This window comes from Sturnus vulgaris, chromosome 1, assembly GCF_052056855.1.
Source record: "Sturnus vulgaris isolate bStuVul1 chromosome 1, bStuVul1.hap1, whole genome shotgun sequence".
Taxonomy (NCBI): domain Eukaryota; kingdom Metazoa; phylum Chordata; class Aves; order Passeriformes; family Sturnidae; genus Sturnus; species Sturnus vulgaris.
The window spans coordinates 90,087,445-90,109,296 of NC_142243.1; positions in this window are offsets into that span (position 1 = coordinate 90,087,445).

Genomic DNA, 21,852 nt, shown 5'->3' on the forward strand with positions numbered 1-21,852 from the left:
AAGTAGCTTATCTCTTCTAAGTCTTTTTGTTTTATTCAGAAGCTGCATAGCTTACCACACATGAGCTTTACAGCAGACTGGAACACAGATAAGACTGCTTCAGAAACATTCACTTATCAAGTAATTTTAAATCTAGGTTTCTGTAAGTAATATAAAATGGAATAAAATCTATCGTGCTTTAGTTCTGCCTTAAGAGTAGGGAAATAGTGTGTAAAGAAAGAGTTTCTTGTGAATAGTGAAATACATCAGGAATCAAGAAATCTGATTTTAGGGGCCTTTCACCTAAAACTGCCTCTATTACCCCTAACATTTATATCTTGTAAAGATGCCACTTGATCTATGCCATATCTCAATTTTCCATAAGTGAGCAGGAAATACTTCTTGCCTCTCATGCACAGTTTAGCTACCATTCATCCAGAATTGCAAGACAATCCACAATTGCAGCAGTGAGAAAAAAAATAGGATGAACTATCTTGTTATTCATTCCAGTCCTGTAAGACATTCAAGGACATTTAGGTAAAAATTATGACACTATCAGGGATGGGAAAGAGAATAGCATTTCTTTTAACCAGTTTTTAGCACTTCTATAAGTGTTGTACTATTTAGGTATCATTTTTAAAGTCCTTAAGCTCCCTTTTCAGAGAAACACCTACTAAAAGAGGGTCTCCAACTTACAAAACTCTTGTTATTTTATCAAAGTATTAGCCTATTTTTCCATTAGAAAAATATTTTTACATCAAAAATCATAAGACAGACAAAGTGCACCAGAGAATTTTCTGTAAAACACAGTCTTATCCTACTGATCAGACAACTTGACACAATGAACAGCCTAAACCTCTCATTCCTATTTGTTCCAAGCCAGTAAAATAGCCTTACGCATCCTCAAGAAAACCAACCAAAACAAACATATTAAAATAAATACCATGGTGATATTTGTATTCCCTGACTGTAATCTCATGTCTCCCTCTCAGTGGTGCAGAAAATTAAAACCACCTGTCAAGTCTTACATTACCAAATTAATTAAAGAGCTGAAAGCTAGGAACAGGGAGCAGTAAAGGAAGTTATAATCTATGGGAAAGGATGTTCATGAGCACATTAATTACCATCTATTGGAGGGAATTCTGCTGACTTTTTCTATGAAGTACATTAAGACATTTGGGTATTGTCCTGAATCATAATTGAATATTTACCTTTTTGACAAAAGGTATGAACTACTTTATGGAACAATTTTTTTAATTCACGTATTTTTAGAAGGAATAAGACATGAAAAAGAGGACAGTTAAATAGTTGGTATTTTTAAAAAATTGTTCTATTTTTAAACTTTAAATTATCAATAAGATTTATTCTCAGCCAAGACAGGCTTTTTAAAAGTCTTTATTTCATAAAAAAAAAAAAAGAAAATAAACCCCAAAAACAAAAACAGCCATTAAGAATGAGAATTTTCAATTGTTAGCAAAAAGAGAGATAATCTGTAATGATACTACCAGTTATGGTGCTATAAATGTTCAATCCATTATGATTAGTTAATATGAACTTTGGTATAAAAAGGAGAACAGATTTTTTTTTTAACATGATAATCATTATTTGAAAAACAGTACACAAAGAGATGAAAATATCAGTGAAGCATAAAAATACAGAAGGAAACATGAAAATTTTTGAGCTTATTTAGTACAGTAATTCTAAATTTAGCTTATTCTAATATAAGCATAAGCACTTTCCAAACAAGTATGATTGATAGTAGAAGGATATTTTATGATACATCTTTCTGGCTATAAATGGTGGGATAAGGATGTTTTGAAGCTTCTGAGAAGCACGTTTTCAAAGGGTAGCAGGTACCAAATTTGAACACTGATATAAAGAATGTTAAAAAAGGAGGAATGAAATAAAAGAACAGCTAATCAAGAGTTCATTTCCAAAATTACTGAAAGTCCTAGAGGTGTGAGTCAGTCAGTGATGGTAAACTTCCACAGTGTAACAAACTTATGTATAATCAAGAAAATTTTCTGAAATTTTAAACTGATAATCAGAAATACTGTATTATCTGATTCTGAACTCTGCCAGTTCATTGCCATATCGGATCCTTTATTGCACAACAACAATAACAAGTACAAAAAAATCGAGTTTCTTTAACATTATTTAAGGGTTGCCTAGCATTGAAGGTAAAGATGTAGAATGATTTATGTTTAATTTCTGGTACTTTCCAATGCACATTCTTCTTTTAAAATTAAAGAAATTTCTCTTGCTAACTCACATAAACTCCTACAAAATTATTATCTTCATTATGTATTTCTACGTTTTATTGATCTATATATTTTAAAGAGTATCAACATGTCTCTCAGGGGAAATAATATTAAAATGTGCAAGAACTTCAGCTTCCAGATTTAAAATAATGCAACTCCTTACTTATATCATCTCAATATCGTATTAACCAATCCAGTGCCCAATGGATAATACCTATTTGATTCAAATATTTTCTGATTCATTTGGGGAATTTTTGTTTGGGTTTTTTTAGAGCAGGGATACCTTCTACTAGACCAAGTTGCTGAAATCCCCGTTCAGTCTGGCGTTGAACATTTCCAGGAAATTGTTTTAAGTACAAGTTTATTTCAATGCACATTCTATTTTCCAGCCAAAATAGAAACTCTTCTCCTTCTACATCTTTTCACAACTTCACTGAGTGAAACCAGAAGAATTTTAATATACCTCACACTTCCTAGTTGATAAAATTCAAGATCCAAAGGTAACTTAGAGCAGAGTGGTCAGAGTAGTTGTCAGAGTATCAGAAGCTACCCGAAGGAAAGACCAATGAAATTATTTTCTTCTTGCTTGATAATCAGCCAAAATTCTTTCTATGAGAGCTGAAACCTCCCAAAATACTGTGGCATATATGCCCCCTCCTGAAAGCAACTTTTTAACCATCTAATTATAATGACTACACCATAAACATGACCACTTAAAGAAAAATCCATCACGTTATCAAGGACATGTATGGGATTGAATCGAGATCATGAGACATGTCTACACTTTGGTTCTGCAGTGAGAGTTTCATGATGTGCAATGAAAGTCTGCAAAGTTGCATTTAGTCTCCATTTTTTCTGATATCCTTTAAAAGAAAGAAGTAATTCAGTTCAGCTCAAATTTGAAAATATTTGATTTTAAGATAGGACCAACTATAAAAACTAATGTTTCAGGTGTCCTGTCCTATAAAAATTGTGAGAAAAAAATGTAAAATGGCTTTGACAGAGGTTAGGCTGGATCCATTTGCAAGTTAAAACCCAAACAAATTTTTCAAAATTACTTGCTATGAAAAAAATTCCCAAAACCCTTATAAGGTTTTCAGCTAGATAAAGGTTAACCCTTTATTTTAAAATATTGGAATATTGATTGAAAAATTAGCTGACTTTATCTTGGGGGATCTTTTAAAATTGGAAGGTCTTTCAAAACAGATACATTTCTCAGAAATAATGGCTGTATAAAAAATATACCACCGGGAGGGAAATAGACCAAATGAATTTTCAATATACCTTTGTCTCCTTAGTTTTAGGGACAAGGACATTTCAAATTAATATCAGATTTTCTTTACATTACTCCCGCCATATTCTTAATTTAGACACAATTTAGAGACAGGCTTTTTGACTTCAGCACTTAAAATCAAGCTTTTAAATTGATGGTGAGGCAACTAAACATGTATTTGACTCAAAGTGCTTAAGTAACCAGGACTTATGCAGGACAGAGTTCTTTTCATGTTCTACAAACATTCATGCAAATAAGGACTGTACACCATCAGGTCAACTTTAAACCAGAATTCATGATCAGAATTAAATTGCATATTAAGCAAGTTTCATTGCCTCCTTCCCTGAACTGGAAAAGCAAAGTTAAATTCTTTCAGTCATTCAACATTCCTCTGTTATGAAGGAAACAAGTGACAGCATTTTCCAAAATTAGTTCAGGCATCTACATTCACAGAATTGTGAATGGAAGGATATTCTGCAATGCTTCCTATTTATTGTACAGGTTCCTTATAACAAAATAGACTTTAACCTAAGAAATGTATTTTTAAGAGACAACCCTGAGGCTTGTCCAGACCCTATCAATTCGTCTCTCCTTACGATGTTTTACTTTTATTACTTTACACGGTGACCATGACCTATATACAATAATTGAACATTTATGACTCTCAGAAGAAAGACAAGCCTCCAAAGGAATTTGAATTAAGAGATGGGAAATGTTTCAAATAGGGAAAAGAGAGGATTTTCATACGTATTCAAAATTATGGAAAAATTTCTTCAGCCATATTAAAAAAAACAAAACAAAACACCAAAGCCTGAAGGGTCAAGACTAAATAGATTAACAGAGGAGATAAAGGACAAGGAAGTCAAAGTTCATGTGGTGCTGTCAATAAAAAAGATAGATTTATTTCAACAGACTATTTTTAATATACTCCTTTGATACATCAACCAGATTTTTTTTTTCTTAAAGTAATCAACTTTGTCTCTCCTTTTACTTCTAGTAATACAATTAAGAAACAGCATGTAAAAAAACCCCAACAAACAAACAAAAATAACCTTGAGCAAAAGCAGATTAAGAATTTAAGGAAAAATATATTCCAGTTCAGCTCAGGATAATCAATGCATAAATCTACAACAGATCTGGACTTGTACCAAGAGCCTCAAGTTGTCTGCAATGTAGTATCACCCTGCCATTTGTTGAAAAAAACAAGTGTTGAAAGACAGCAATGAGCAAATTTCTTCAATAAAAACATTTCTAGCTAGGATGCAATTTTTTAGAATGAACAATACAGAAAACCAACTGCATTTATAGAGAGCGATAATATTTGGATATATCTTTATATATGAGTAGCACATATTACATAAAGATGTGGAAATACACAAGAAATGCAAACTAATGGCATTTCTGCTGTGAAACATATCAGACAGCAGGGTCTCCCATGTTTGTCATGATGTGAAATAAAGCACTAGGTAAAACACCCGAGAGAGATTCAAATTCTTCTTTGAGGAAACAATGCAAAGAAATATTTATATATATTCCAATAGTAGCCACAAGCCTTAGCAATTCACTTATGTGCTTTTCAGTCAAGAAGTGTGTGTTCTCTAGCAGGCAGGATAAAATTATGTAAATAGAAAGGTATCATATGTGATGCAAAGCTGACAGCTTAAAATTAAAGCCTAAAATAAAATAAGCCTAATAAAAATGGAAAGAGCAAATGGTGGGACACTGGAGATTCAAGGAAGAATTAGGAATAACAAATCAGATGCCCTTCTAGTGTTTATAGGCATCCCAGCAAAACTGAACACTTAGGGGTGATTTCCAGCTGACTGATGTATAATGCAATTTAGCACCAGGAAACAGCAAAGTGTGACAGCTGTCTCTGAGAAACACAATAAAATAATCACTGGTGGCCATCACAGTAACAGTGATGGGTACCAAAACCCACTTTGTAGCTATTTTGGGCAACAGTGTCTTGACAGAGGAAGAAAGTGATGAACAATCCATCCATACCCTAGTGTTTTAGGAAAACTCTCTGAATGAAGGAGGATGTAGATAGATGCAACTGCTCTGAAGGATGTGTGTTTTCTGTCATCCTTCCTTTATGCAAGGAAATCCTTCCAGACTTTGTTCATGCCTGGGTGACTAAAGACCTTGATGTACACATGTTCACTGATTCCTGCCTCCAATAGTCTTGCACAGACACTTTTCACATCCTGAAGGTCCAGGAAGGACTGCTTTGAAGGGAAGGCCATTGATGAGTAAGCCACAGCTGGAGTAAATCCAAGGAACTTGACTTAAGTAAACCCCTCAGGCTAGTCTGGTAAAATTCACAGTCCTACAAACCAAGCTGTAGAAGTCTTTCTCCACTCTTTCTGAGTGCGAAGCTGCCTAGTATCCCAACCATCACTGCAAACTAATCTCTTGGGGAATAAAGCACAGGGAACACATTCAAGGCCCACAGAGTTCTGTTTTTTGTTGTTTTGGTCTTTTTGCTATTCCTTTACTATCAGTATAGAAAATTGTACAGCCCTGGGGCTCCCTGCTGAAGAGTTCAAAGTTCTTTCACATACAAAAGGGAATTAAATCCTCATAACTACTTCCCATTTTATCCTCCACCACATAGGAGAAAAGATTCATTATACTGCTTCCCTAATTTGCTGCTCAAGGATAATGTCTTCTATGCCTGAATCAAGCCTTATAGACTGTGAACTGCTGCTTTAAAATTTCTGCAGGGAGCACAGTCCGGAGTATTTAGAGAAGATGTTAAGAGAAAAATTCAGGTAGAACTTGCTGTGTATCAGTTTATCCTGCTGCTCAGCACCACTGAGCAGAGCCTGGATCCATCTTCCTGTCACCCTCCATCCAGGTACTGACAGACATTGATGAGGTCCCTTCTCAGTTGTCTCTTCTTGAGGCTGAACAGGCCAAGCCTTTCCTCATAAGAGATGCTCCAGTCCCTTAATCACCTTTGTTGCCCTCCACTGGACTTAATCCAGGAGCTCCATGTGAAAATGGAGAACACTGTTTTTATAAAATGTTGCATAGCAAAATAAACCTGAAGATCCAAATCACGTGTATGTTCTAAGCATTTTTTTCCTGGCAAGGTGAAAAAGCATTTTTGGCTTCAAGAATCAGGTTAAGAAAGCACGAAAGTTCATTATTATTTTCATCTGCATTCAGGAAAACGGTTACTATGAGTCAAAATTTCAGTATCTTAAAAGGCTTGGAGGATATAAATTAATCTGGTGATAGTCAAACATTCTCTCCCTACCAGGAATATTCTCCTCAACTAGAGGAGAATCACTCCTTTCACTCACTCAGCTAGTGTGAGAGTATCACTCTTATGAGTAAGTTTCCTTGAAACAATAGACTTGATTTTAGTAACTCTAACTGAACTATGTTTAGTGTAGATCTCAAAAACTCCCCTAAATTAACAGGGCAGTTGTTTGCCTGTATGCCTACAGCAGGATTTTAGTTCCTCATAGACACACACACACACATGCACATGCACACATACACATATATATATATGCACAGAGGACACTGCAGCTCTATTCAGCATGAATTACCATTTGCTTGTCCTTGCTTATGCAGAAATGATTTATGGGGTGCTCTTTATCTCCCCTATCCATGTACAGAGCAGTATCTAAAGAGATAAAGTAACATCCCATCCATAGGGTAGTAATGACTGCATTGCTTGCAATGAAGAAACTCAATTTACTTGTCAGTTGTTTTTCTGGGAACACACTTTGAGAGGAAAACTGAACCATGAGATGTATGCAGTAAACAGAGCACAAATAACAAGGGAGACAATGATCTGGCATTGCTGCATATTCCTGATGTAGCACATTTACAACATTGAAACTCCAGGCAACCAGGCTGTTAGTCCTGGTGCTCACAGGACTATTGTTTAATACTCTTTCTAACACACCTTCACTCTTGTCATCACTGCAATATGTGTAGTACCTGACTTGAATACAATGTGTGTCAGAGCCAAAAAACATTTACACATACATTCATATATGTATATTACTTTAAATGTTTAAGAATAAATTTTGGCATAAACATTTTTCTTGGAATGGAAGAATATTTTTTAACCTGAGCATACTTAAGTACTTATAGAAGAGGGAACCTGTGCTTTATAAAATCCAGTAAGTTTAAATATTTTTGAAAACCTACACGGCTTTTAAAAATACCCACCCAACACAACCCTGACAGCTTTGTCATATGAAAGGGTAGTTGTAAAAGTTTGTATAAGTGTCTTTCCACTAAACTTATGAAACATAAATAAATAGAAGATCTTAGGTAATTTCACTAATCATTGACTCCCAAGGTGATTTAGGAGCTCAATTGCAGATGTGTGTGATGGAAGGATATAAATGTTGCTCATAGAAATATTTGCCTGTTTAAGGCCCCATTTAATCTCTCATCTTCTAATGATAAGTGCTGAGCAAATTCCCTCTGTGTTTTCCCAAGCTGATGCACCACAAGAGGAATTTATACTTTCTTTATTAACAATGGGTCCTTATAACTATGGTGTCAGGAAGATTATCTATTTTCATACAAATACTTTTTTCCCTTTCCTACAACAGAGTTATAGCTCTATTATTCATACTTTCTTGCAAAGAAAACATTATTTCCTGTATTAGTCAGGTTTTTCTTTGAAAACTCACAATGAAAGCATGCTTGAGGCTTCACAACTGGGTTTTACTTAGGGATAAAAACCTCCACAATCAGCTTAATGTAAAGATTCAGTTATACCCCTTTGGTTAAAGCAATGCTGGAATATGAGTATTTTATAATCTTTTTCTGAAATCTATAGTCCTCATTCTCCCTCAAAACACTCAGATTTTATCATTCATTATATTGCTTCATTTTATCTACATATTTTTCCTTCCTGGTTAATATATGAAAGCATTAATTCCTTGGCTTACTCCATCTCCATTAAATGCATTCCCAATAATTCACTTTCTCTTCCAAATTACCAGCATCATGTACAAGTGTCTTCTGGAGCCCATCTTATGTGGTGAAGTACTCAAGACAACCATCCATACATGCATGCTACACCAGCCACTCCTCTTGTTTTTATACTACTGATTTTCTATTACAAGCAATGATATTGACAACGATTTTCTATTGCAAGCAATGATATTGACAACCATTAAAAGAGATAAAAATCACTTCCACAGTGAAGGAAAACATGCTGCAAAATTCTTGCAACCGTATAGCAATGTTCAGTGCAATCAGTTGCAGGAGGAGAAAAAAAATATTTTAAAAGGAAACCAGTGTTGCTCATACTGATGCCTTGTCAGGCTACCTAGAACAGAGGCTAGACAGTGTTAAAGGAATAAAGTAGGCAGTTATTAAAAAGGCTTTCAAAGGCATTTTGGGCCTTTGCTATACCTTGGGCAGTACAGAGCCCAGCCTTGGCTCCATCCAAGATGGATCCCAAGTCATGAGTTTTAACAGTTTATAAGTTTTGGTCCATTTACAAATTGGGGTTAATTGTACAATTACAGCTTCAGGTTATGAAGTCCCATCCTCCCAGACTGCTCTCCTCAATTCACTGTTGTTCATACTTTTTGGACTCAAAACTGCAACCATATCCTTGGTTCTTGAGCTGAAAGATGACTGCTTTGTCTAAGTAAACTGTGAGAAGAACTTGCTAACACTTTGTATGAAGTTCAGAGTTATGTACTAATGCAGTACAGAATCTGGAAAATATGAAAGCTAAAACTTAAGGCACCAATGCAGCCAAGCCCTCATATGCCCTGAGATGCTTACATCCAAGCAGACTGATCAGCATACAGGCATAAGTTGTATGTACCTAGTGGTATGGCCAGAATTTCATGCAATGGCATAGGAAGGCAAGACAGCTTTTATCAAGCCTTCATTACAACTAGTTTTTTTTTCTTAGACAGGAAACTGTATGCTTGTTTTGATCTAATAATGGTTAAGAAAATTTATGCATCTGTCCTCTTTAATTTCTGTGAAGTTCCTTTAGTCGCCTGATGTACATCAAGATTCTGTTCTCATTCTTTTTGTCATTACTTCTTAATGGCCTGAGACTGTTCTGCTCTGGGAGCAGGCTCCCTTTTCTTAGTTTCTTCTCTGCTTTCCCAGACTGGTCGCCCTGAGAATTGTCACATTGGTATTCTGTGGATAACCTAGTGTCACCTATACCTGCTACTCTAAAAACCTTCCTCCTCTTCTTTTTCTTGTTTCCACATTCCACTTCTCCTTCATTCACCATTCACACCAATTTTAGTGTATCTACATTTAACGCCAGCGTTTACATTTAGTCTCAACAACAATATTTGCCCCTGCAGATTGAAAGAGGTATTTCAGAGAAACATCAGTGTCAGAGAAAGCTTTGAGAGGGGCTGGTGGTTTCAGAAGAATCTGAAAGGGGAACTGGATCCAGAGTATTCCCCAGCAGTACAGAAATTCTGTGGAAACTGGGGAAAAAAGTATGTCTGTGCACATAGGCCTCTCTGCTGATCACAAGCATGATAGAGATTAGACTTAATGTATTTAAACTCTTTGCTTGGTTTGTTTCTGACCAATAGCACTAATTTGTGTTTGTTTTTTTAATCATAGATTTAGCTAAGCAGAAATTATGAGGGAAAGCAAACATTCATTATTACTATAATCAAACAAGCATGCTTACAGAGAAAATGCTTGGTGATACTTTACTATCTATTTCACATTCAAAACCTCTTTACCTGGCTTGACAACATGATCAAGGGATAGTAAATGATGTGTGCTTACCTCAAATATACAATCTTACAAACATAATGACTTACAAATAAATATACTGCTGCTTAATTTTGTGGTACTTTTCTTCATTCTTTAAATATATATTTATTTCATGAGTCTTCCTAGCTTATGAACGTTATTTGAACCCCAGAGATCTCATAAATAGCATAAAATTTCAAACACTTCAAGCTTGCAAATAGTTTATATTCATCTCCCAACCTAACAAATTCCAAACTTAGAAATTAGCAAGCCTTCATGTTAATCGTTTCACCACCAAGTGTTTTAAACTGATGCCTTATTCTGTATTAAAGTCATCACAGATATAGCTCTGCTCCATTTCCATTAAGTCACTTAACAAAGGTCTTGTTTAGATAGAGATTGTACTTTTGAGAGGCCTTTAGACCTGTTCTTCTACAATTCTAAGAAATTTCAATATACCAATAAGATAAACTCTGGATGAGAATCCTGTGACAATATCAAAAATCAGTAGATATCCTATTTATGTATATTTAAATGCAATAACTGGCACTCAGTAATCTCTTAAGTTTTACAGAAAGCTCAGGTCAAAAAATACCCCCAAAATATTATGTACTGTTATAAAGAGGGGAAAATATTTTTCCGCTCTAAATATCACCAAATACCTTTGCAAAAAGTACTTGCTCAGAAGTTTCTCAAAAATCCGACAAGCACTCTGGGATTCATGCTGCACAAACAACTATTCAAGTTTGTCTGATAGATCTGGGTTTGTTTTTTATTTTCTTTTTATTTTTTACAAGACCACAGAATGCATAATGAGAAGATCTTGCATTTTCCTGAAAAACTACAGGCATGTATCAGGAGAAGCACAGAGGAGGTGCCATTAACAAGAAATACAAATCAGGTAAAAGGATTTTTGAAGCTGGATCGTGCTCCATGGGAGTTAAATACAACGTGCTAATAACAGACATACACAGGTGATGTAACAGCACAACAAAAACTGAGGCACCCTGACACAGAACGAGGTAGGCTGCCAGCAAGATTTGTCTGTAGCATGCACTTTACATGCAACTAATTTTTCTTTATTATCTCAAGAGAGTCATTGCTTGAAAATTACAATTTATTACTTAACAGTTTTTTTATTATTGGCAGGAATTTTCTCCTTTATTTGTTGTCAGGATTGCAGTCAAGCGCCAGCTATAATCCTAAAATGGAGTGCTTTGGTAAAAATTGAATCAAATAAAAATATTAATTAATCACCTAACCAGTAGGGATCCTACAAAAATCAAAGACAATACAGATGTTTTCATGTTACCAGTGTATATTTTAATAATATTTTTATCAGCCAAGAAAGCATATGCCTTTTGACAGGACACAGCAGGCTAAAGCACAACTTAAAAATCATTTACTTCACAGTTAATTAATCTCTTTTAAATATTAACTATGCAAAATATGCTGTCTGACAAGTCTGAGATATGCTTTTATAAAACATTTAAATACTCTCACCAAATAGAAGCAGTTCTCTGAAAAACAGGTAACTATTTATAAAGTTACATCAACAACTAAATTGCTAGTTGTCATCAAATAATACAAGCTTAAGACTCTTCTCATAAGAAGCATTTGGAGACAAACATATAACTAATGTTAAAACTAAGAAATGATGCCCTGAAATGTATTTTTTCTTTGTAGATATAAGAAACACCACTAAAACCTGGAACAAGGTCATCAGTTCATAAATAAACCCACTTCCCTTGATATAATCACATCCCCAGGCTCTCCTCAGAATCTCTTTAAAAAGTGCTTCTACATGTCCCTTCCAACCAGAAGCTGCTTTTTGTAAGAGAAGACAATTGGAAATGAGTTAAGATACAAATATTTTAAAGCATGGTCCAACAAATTTTATGAATGCTGCTATACGTTGTGAGTGACACAAGATTTATTTTTCTAAGATAAAAGAAAGAGAAAGTTTACACCAGGCATTCTTAGCAGGGATGTCCTACTACAAGGACAGGCTGTAAAAATCCCTAAAGAATAGGCAAGGCAATAGAAAAAGTCTCTGTGTTTGGAAACAGTAGCTGCAGTATAGAATCTATGTTTCTTTTACTCCTAGAGATTCTTTTACCCCATCAGCAACCACACAAAAGCCCCTCTTCATCTCTGAAGGCCTTTTTGTAAAAAAAAAATTAAACATCAAACCTCAACTATTTAGGTGCTAGGGGTTCTGAAACTTTTTAACTCATAAGATTTCTAAAAACTGAAACTTACTGTCTTTTTGAAACCAGATTTTCTTCATGTGCTCACAAAGGAATGACTTCTGAATTACACAGCATAACTCCTTTAAATGTTTTGCATTGGAATTGTGGTATACATTTAAATCCTTGATCTTTTTATTTGTTTGCTTATTTTTTTATTTTTTCTTGCCTAACAGATATGTTTTACAAGTCTTCAAGGCAAATGTTTCTAATTTCATTCTGTATTCTACAGATGCATTGCAGATATTCTGATTGAAATTTAAACATAGATGTCCATTTCATTAATGGTGTTAATGAGCAATAATACAGTTTCCTTGTGACAAATCACATTAAACCAATGAAGAAAGTTGACAACAAGTTTTGTTGGCCCTTGATATTTGTTATTAAAATAAAATATTTTTAATAATATATGGGATTTCTTGTTCACACAAATAGTAAGAAGCAACAGATGCCAGAGATAAACAAAGGATTAGGAATCAGTTTTTCCCAAATAATTTCCTTCTGTTCAGTTAAAGAACACAAGAGCATAAGTTTACATCACCTCATACTGAATTCTGTGCTCAAAATGTTTAAATGAAATTGTACATTTGACTTGGTGAAGGACGTTGCTTTCAAATATTACAGCAATGCAATATTCAGGAGAGCATGCACATAGTAGTTAGCTTCTATCACTATTGTAAAACTGTTATTGTACTGCCAATTCTATGTTCAATCGCTTGTTAAAATTATATGAACAACTTAGCTCTTATGCTCAATTCCTTGAGTTTTCTCAAGATTCTTAAAATTCTATGCAAGATTCTTAAGAAGATAAATATTAACAAATGATATTTTGCAGTATCTATATTGATATGAAATATTGTTCAGATTGAAATTTATGTGATATCAAGAAACAGAAGGGGTTTTTGATCTCCAAAAGGAAACAATTTTTTCAAATAAATAAATAAAATTACACTCTAAGGCAAGAAGAAGATATCCAATAAAAAACCTGAGAAAAAAAAAAAAAAAGACCCTCCGTAATATTGATTTATCATTCTTGTTATTATAATAACCTCAAAGCAGGAGGGGATGGTTTAAACCTCATTCATAATTTTTGAGCTCTTGTGTTTGACAGCTGCAGTATCATATATCTTGGGTTTGCGGAGTAACTTAAATGAAGCTTCCTTACAAATACTTCACTGTATTTCAAAAATGGGTTGTATGTGTGAAATGAATTAGTACTCAACCAGTCATAAACCTACAAGTGACAGTTTACAAGAAAAATAAAGCATATATCTCCTTTTGTAGACAGACTCTATATAGACATACTTGCAATCTACCCTTCAATCCCTTGAGAACAATTCAGTGCTTAGGAACTATGAATTTTTCCTCTTCATGCATTTCTGCAGTGCCTGCCAGTCTGGAGAAAGCAGTATAGACTGGGGCAGGAGGAATTCTTTCCCTCTTAGTAAATGTACACCTGCAAGTCTGGCATGATGTGGTCAGCAGTGCAGCCACATATCCACACAAAGAACCTAAGACAGGAAAATATATTTGTACCTTCTATCTACCTGAGCTCCTTCGGCTTCAGGAGGACCTGAAGTAAAATGGGTTCACACTAGCATGAAGAAGCAGTGCACATCTGCCTTCCACTAGGCAAACACACTCATTTGTCCCCACACTCTGTGCCATTGAGGAATGTTCAATGAGAAGGAATACATGCAAGAAGCCTTGCGGAAAGAAAAAACTATTCTCGTTTTTATAGGATAAAAATGTGAACATCACGCTCACTTCCAGGCCATGACACTAGTCTGCCAGGGAGACGCGAAAGAGCCGGTTACTAGAGTTGAAACATATTTTTGGTTTGTTTCTTTTGAAGCTGGAGATACTATGTATGAAGTCTCACTCACAGGATTTACTGTACACGCTGTCAGGTGCCTCGATGGTACCTTTGCTAAACAATTAAGCTCTAAAAGAGTGTTGTAAGTGGTAATAATTATCTCTTTTAAGAAAAAGTGCTTTAAATCCCTGTTAATCACTATGAGAACATGAATCTGGGCTCCCTACTGTTAGTGTTATTATATTGGCATTAAGACGTCACATTAAGAAAAGTAAGTTCCCCACTTCAGGGGATTAGTGCCAGCTACAAAAGACTCAAACATCTAGAGATGAATTAGAATAGCAATAATGTTTAAGCTGATCTTTCCAGCTGAAAGAAATCTAAGGTAAAACTAAATTTATACAGAAATATCATCTTAAAAAGACAAATAGGAACCAACACTGTAGAGTAGCACAACAGCACGTCATGTCACAGGAGACACAGAAGCTTAAGTTACCTAAATATTTTATTTACTATAGCACTCTGTCAGTTTCACAGAGGCAGTAACACTTATTTAAGCGAACTTCACTACAAGTCACTGACAAGAAGCAGTAGAAAAGTGTGGTGACTTACAAGCAAATTAAAGGATATCATCTTGAATCTGACATGATTTCTAACTAAATTCTTACAAAGAATTTCCAGGATATTCTTCCCATTCAATTGTCCATAAAATGACTTTAAATTAGATGTGTAATAAAATTAAACTCCATCTTAATAACTTTAGATATGTGCATTACTAAAGAATTTAAAACCGGCAAAAAAGAATATAAATGTGAATATTTTTATGAGCGTTATTTAGCAAAATTATTAAATACCACACTGGAAGAAAGGACTATCACCATAACGAACACTGTCTAGTTACTAAGTAGTGTAGCTGTAATAGCCTTTTCCTCCTTCAATCACAGCAAATATGCCAAATCCCTATTGAAATAAATACTTTTTAAACTCTTCTGTTGCTTTTCACGCAAAGAAAAGGACAGTGTGTGATTCATAATGTACATTGCATGCAGGAAAACCTAATCCTGCTCTTCTTGGAATAACTAATGTTTAGTGTTGATGCTAATGACTCGAAGAGCTGATGTTCCTCTTATGTGGAGTTTGAGAGCATCAAAGCATGTTTAACTAATTTGGTCATCCATTCAGGAAAATTAAATGGGTATGCTTTTAAGCCTACATGGAAAAATTTTCTTTTGTTATTTTGAATCACAATCATAGTCTCTAAAGTATCCATTTCATCATTTACATGACTGTCAACAGCTTCTTAGTCTTTTACTTGAGAAGAAAATTTAGCATCAGATTTATTTGAGACAGAAAAACACTATTTGAACTGTTCTCTGCAAGAGAAACATTTTCTACACCTCTTCTGACAATGCTTGACTCAAATGCCCACTGAAGTGAAAGTGCACCAGGGCTATGTGCAGCTCAAGACATGAATGTTGTCTACATAAACGTTTTGGAGCACAGTACAATTTTGTAGCAAAAGTTCTGTCTTGCCAATGAAAGCAACAAGATCCTTAGCATATGATCTACCTTATGTACACAGAGTCAAAGTTGCTGGAGGAAACTTAATTTGGAATTCAGTAGATTTAATAAGTATCAAAATTAATGCCCTATGCTTAAATTGGGTAAATAAACAAGAAGAAACTCTATGGAAGTCAGATTCGTATCACCTTAATATTACATACTTTTTTCTGTACAGGTGTCCTGGGGTGACTTTATGATGCTGAATTGTATCCTTATTCATCTGTTTAACCCAGAAATAAGTTTTGCACCTTTAAAACTGTTGAGAGTGAAGTGGGGGAGAAGGAGAAGCAGTGGAATGTCTGAGGTTGGTTTTTTTTTGAACACATTGATAAGAGCTTCACTTCTCCTTCTCATGGACTGTGTCATCTGCAGCATGGGCAGGCAGTGGGAGAGAGCTCTCCTTTGCTTTTAGTCTTTTTAGCATGCTGAGGCAGTGAAGTTCCTTGGACTGTGGTTTTAGTTGGTTGTTTTTGGTTTTTTTTACTTTTTCTTGGAATAGAGCCCTTCTCTGGACTGAAAACCCATAAGAGCACAGGAGCTCACACCTGTGGCCCACTGGGGCCAGGATGCAGCATTTCCCAGCACAGGAGGGACTGAGAACAGACTGAGTGAGCCCAGCTACACCCCACGACAAGGACTCTCTGAATTTGCCATCTCTTCAGAATAGCAAGAGGTTATTGCTCAATATTATTCATTTTTTATGCTTGCAAATACTTTGCTTGTTAAATAAACAAAATTTTCCACTTTTCTCCAAGGAAATCTTTTCCTGAACCAGCTGGGGGAAGGGCCACTTGAATCTGTTTTTCTAGAGGGATCCCTTTTAGAGTTTCCTCCTAAATATGCCCTGAACCAGGACAACAGGCCAAGCTATTCTATTTCTCAGTGAGAGAGATAATTTGTCACTGACCACATAATAAAACTCCCAAATTTTAAATTCAGTTATTTCAATAAAAATATTTGAATGAATTCTTCCAGAAATGATTTAACATGACTTGGATATGAAAAGGTGTGTTAGCACTGGAATCATAGTCTGTTTAGCTAGGGCTGTTCTTGTTTATTTTATTATTTTCCTCAGATGTAGAATACAAATACTGCCTTAACCAGCAGTGTTACAGAGCATGGTAACACAGCTCACTTAAAATGACGTAGTCTGTAGGGAAGTCTCGTGACCTGCTGAAATACACTATATTGTGTGATCTTTATTCATTACGAGGGTTGGAGAACTCTTAACTAGGCTACTGCTTAGTGCCATTTGGGAGAAAATGACAAATGTCAAATAGATGTGTATATTACAAAAAAAAAAAGTATCCCAAAAATGTTGCAAAGGCAATTTTTTTGTATTAAGGTATGTAGAAAACCTCAAACAAAGGATTAATGTACAAACATTCGCTTTAGGGAATGCAGTAAAAGAGAAAACAATTTGCCTAAAAATCCACTCAAGTGTCAAAATTTCACTAAGGAAAGGGAGAATGTGATATTTTCTCATTTCCTTAAAATATCCATCTTCCACCCCTTCTGTTTTCCTTCTTTTTGCCTTTTGCCTCCATGCCTTGCAGTTCATTTTGCATTTGAAATGGCATCATCTAGAGTGAGCAACAAAAATATGTTTTTAGGAAAAAATATAATGACTTTTGGGTAAGGAAGAAACACAGTCACTGACCTAGAAAAGGATATTTTGTTGCTGCTCTTGGTTAGCACTGTCATAAGCTAAATAGGGAAATATGATCCTCGCGAAACTACTACAGAGTAAGCGCAAAGCTCAGTGGTAAACACAACTGCTTGGAGGCTGCTGCTTGCCTGTGAAAATTAAAAGATGCACTGAGCATATTTTCTGAGAGATTTGTTTTAGAATGAGAGAAATTGAGTACTTAGCTGAGAGAGGAATAATCAATCACAAAACTACAGGTCTAGGATCACCTACTTGCATAGAAACCTTCCCCAAAAGAATCGACAATCAACAACAGCACGAAGAAAAGATAAATATCCTATTCAGGTGTATAAACAGGCAGTTAGGAAAGAAAACCTGAAAGAATGGGCTTAGACTAAAGAAAAGACAAGGAGGGACAGTGATTACAGCTTCAAATACAAAAGGCAGCTGCAAGGAACAGAGCAATCTTTTCTCTGTGCCTATGAATAGGGAATTAATGGATTTAAAGCACTGCAAGGCTGATTCATGCTAAACATGAATGGGGGCCATCATGAACAGAACAAACTTTTCTCAGGAATCTTTTGCCTTCAGTAGGGTCTGGACGTGCACATAATGCTGATCTCAATTTGAGCTTCAGACAAATTCAGCCAGGAAGGACTCCAAAAGCTGAAGCGGAGGATGATCACATCTTATAGAAGATTTCCTAACACTAAAAGTGCCTAACAACATATCTCCGAAATTCATGATGGCCATATACTGAACTGCCTACAGAAAGGAGATTATTTTTCTGAGATACCAGGTATAAAGGAAAACCAGTGCTGAGAGGCTTCCTGAAAGATTAGAAGATTTTGAATGCACACACAAGAAGCACAAAAGTTCTCACAATTCAATCCTGCAACACCAAAGCCATAAAGGTCCCTTGACAGCTTCTGATGAGATTTCTCATTTTCCTTTAAATCACCTAAAACACACCTGGCTGTGCTCTAGGCGTTTCCACTCAGCAGAAACCCTAGATTATATATAACTGCAGCATAAAGGGATTGACAGATTTATATATCTTAAGGACAGAAAGAGACACTATTATAACCTAGTCTGATCCTCACCTACAGGAAGAAATCACAAACATTGTCAGAAAATGCACATGCAATTAATATGACACAAAACTGAAAGGTACCTGCTACCTGATGTTATCAAGAAATGCTTATTTAGAAGAATTCTACAACCTTAACAATCACATTTTTAATATGATTGCAGTTTTAAATTATTAAGTGCAGATTGTTGTGCCTTGTGTAAAAAGGAAAAAGGTATCCTGTTCTTCACTGGCTTTCATTGTAGGGTGCATCAAACCCTACAGATTTTCTGAGATACATATAAAATGATCTGCTGATCTACAATCTTTATAACAAACCTAAATGTACTCAACTTGCCTTCAAAAGATCAACACTAACATCAAATGCAGGGTATGTATTCTATTTACAGAGTGTCCCCACCAGTTCTTGGGTCAGTGAAATAATAAGTCTGTGATAATGCATACTCACACACTTCTCCCCACCAATCTGCAAATATCCAAAACTCACTCAGTAAATAGCCTCAGGTAGTTCAATAGGAGAAAAAACTTTAAAAATTAATGGCAATCACTGTATCCCTTTCATTTTTAAGGACTTTATACAAATTTAAAAATAAAATTCCATGCCTTCTTATATCACATTTTTATTAGGTCTTCTGTATGGAACAATTTCCTTCAACAAGCCATCATTCCGAAGTATGCTATCAAATATGAGACAAGACAGATAGAAAAAATCAAGATATTATTCTAGCCAAGGTTGCTGTATGATTCCCACTTCTTTATTGAAAATTAAAATTAATGCTTTCACCTGTTGTCCCTACAAGAGTGGACTTTATATGGAATAGTGTTTAGCACCTATAACAATAGTCCAAAATCAGAAAAAAAATATGTATATTTGGGAACAAAAAATTACAGTTCACAAAATGAGGGACAAGGCAGAAAAAAACACATGGACTTGTCTCCACAAAAAATGGAATCCCTACTGGCTCCTAAGTTTCACTGAGACTAAATATTGTCATATGCTTCATATCCATTCATGATAGTTTAAGCCTGGATCTTTAAAAGCTTTCTTTTAAAATCAGACAAAACCATATTTGGACTGGTTTTTTTAAGGTGTGGCATTTGTCAGCCTTCCTGCTACCCAGCTGAAATTGCCTTTTTAACACTATTCACAGCCTTGCTCTGTGGGATGTTTACATCTTTTTCCTGATTTCTTTCCACATGCAAGGATAGGCAATAAGTAAAATCAAGATAATCTTTGATATTTTTCATGGCTAACAGAAGTAAAATAAAAAAGCAATGAAACTGTAGTTTTCATTCAAGCATTCATTTTGCGGATATCTGATTCTCTATTCCTTTTTTTAAGTGGACTACTAAAAAAATTTCCACTGAAGCAACTGCATTCTTCTGAAAAAATGGAGGCAAAGTTTCTTAAAGCAACTTATTTTTTTTAGGGAGAATATCTGCTAAAAGACTAAACACTGAAACTCTACAATAATGTATAAGAAATACTGAAATTAAGGTTTTCAGTAATGAAGCACCAAAAATTTCGACATAATTTTAGAAAGGAAAATTACAAGAACTTTTACCTTAGTAAGTGAAATATAAAACATGTAAAAGTGAATAAAGGCTTCTACTGACTTGAGTGTGTTTTAGGTTATTAAAACTGGGCTTCCAAAATCAGTACTGCAGGTATATTTAAGAATATCTCTATGACAACAAGTCATAGGTTAAAAGTTATAAAATCCCACAAGTTCCACTTCATTCTAATTTCAAACAATATTTTGGCTTGACAAAGAAACCCACAACAGTGTCATTATGTGCATATTCACATTTGAGACACTGTCAAAGAGGGAGGCGATTCTCTCTCTACTGATTAGTTACAAAGGCTGTGTATGGCCACTAGATTTCTAAGCTGCACTTTTCCATTGTGTCAAAAATAAGATGAGGGAAATCTAGAGGCGGGTTGCTTTTTGTTTTTTGGGTTTTTTTGTACTGCATCTAATATTGATTAATGGATAAGTAGTCATATATACTGAAGGTTATATATGTCTCTGAATGTCTTACCTGTCCACCCGAACCATCTTGAGATTTTAGGCTTTAAATCCAGATTTAAGGAGAACGTACATAAGGGAAAGATAGCATCTTTCAATCCCAGCTGTCTCTGAAGGATTGCCACCACAAAAGAAATTGCTAGTGCATGAAACAGGCTGAAAGGTTGCAAAACTGACAGCGAAAATAGTAGACACTTGAATAAATGCCATTGTTTCAGTTAGTAGAGATGAAATAAATTGTGCAGCATATTGGAAAGGATACATATTAATCAAAGTGCTTTGCTTAATTAGCAGTTGCCTGCCATATGCTTGGCACCTTAGCACTGCAGGACAGTTGTGGAGCTCAGTTAAGTAAACACTAGTACCAGTTGCAAGCCATTTGTTCTCATTGCATGATAAGCAGCAGCAAAGCATCCCACAGAGTAAAACAAAATTATTTTTTCCTGCCCTAAAAGGTGAGACAGTGCCTGAGGAGTGTCCAATTTTTATTATGCTTACATTATTATCAAGTTCTTAAATGAGCAGTGACTAATGCAGTTTAAAATATTTTCATTATTTGAATAACCTAATGCCAGTGGATAAGAAACATCTGGTTGCAAAATTTGATAGTCTTTAGAAAGCATTAAATACCCCAAGACCTTGCTCTCAGCAGTCTCTGATCTTCAACTGATAAGGCATTAGCATGATCCGTCTCTGTCACATATGCATAAATACAGCCCTCTCTTTTCCCAGGAGTATCACACACACATACAGAGCATTCTGTATAAAACAAGCCCTTTATAATTTTGAAACTAGGACTCTAGGGCACAATTCTACTCCAAAGAGTTATGGTTAATAGATGACATAAGTTTTGTTATCCCTCAGTTGTTATTTTCCACCTACAAGTAATAAGATTGGTTTTGAGCTTGACTCATGGCAGGACACCACACTACTAATAAATTGGAGAGCAAATTATATCTTCTTCCACACCAAAAGACAAGTGCTTTTCAGACTAAAATCTGTTATACCTATATGCATACACTAGTAAACCTAAATTTGCAAGGGGTTGGGCTACTGATGACTCAGTCCTCAGCAATATTCTACAACTGAGATTGTTCCACAGAAGCTGTGTTTCCAAATTCTTCAGGACATATATCCAGGGGTCCATTAATGGATTCCCAAAGTATGTTCTAGGGCTATTTTCTTCAATTTTGAAGTAGGGCGCTGGG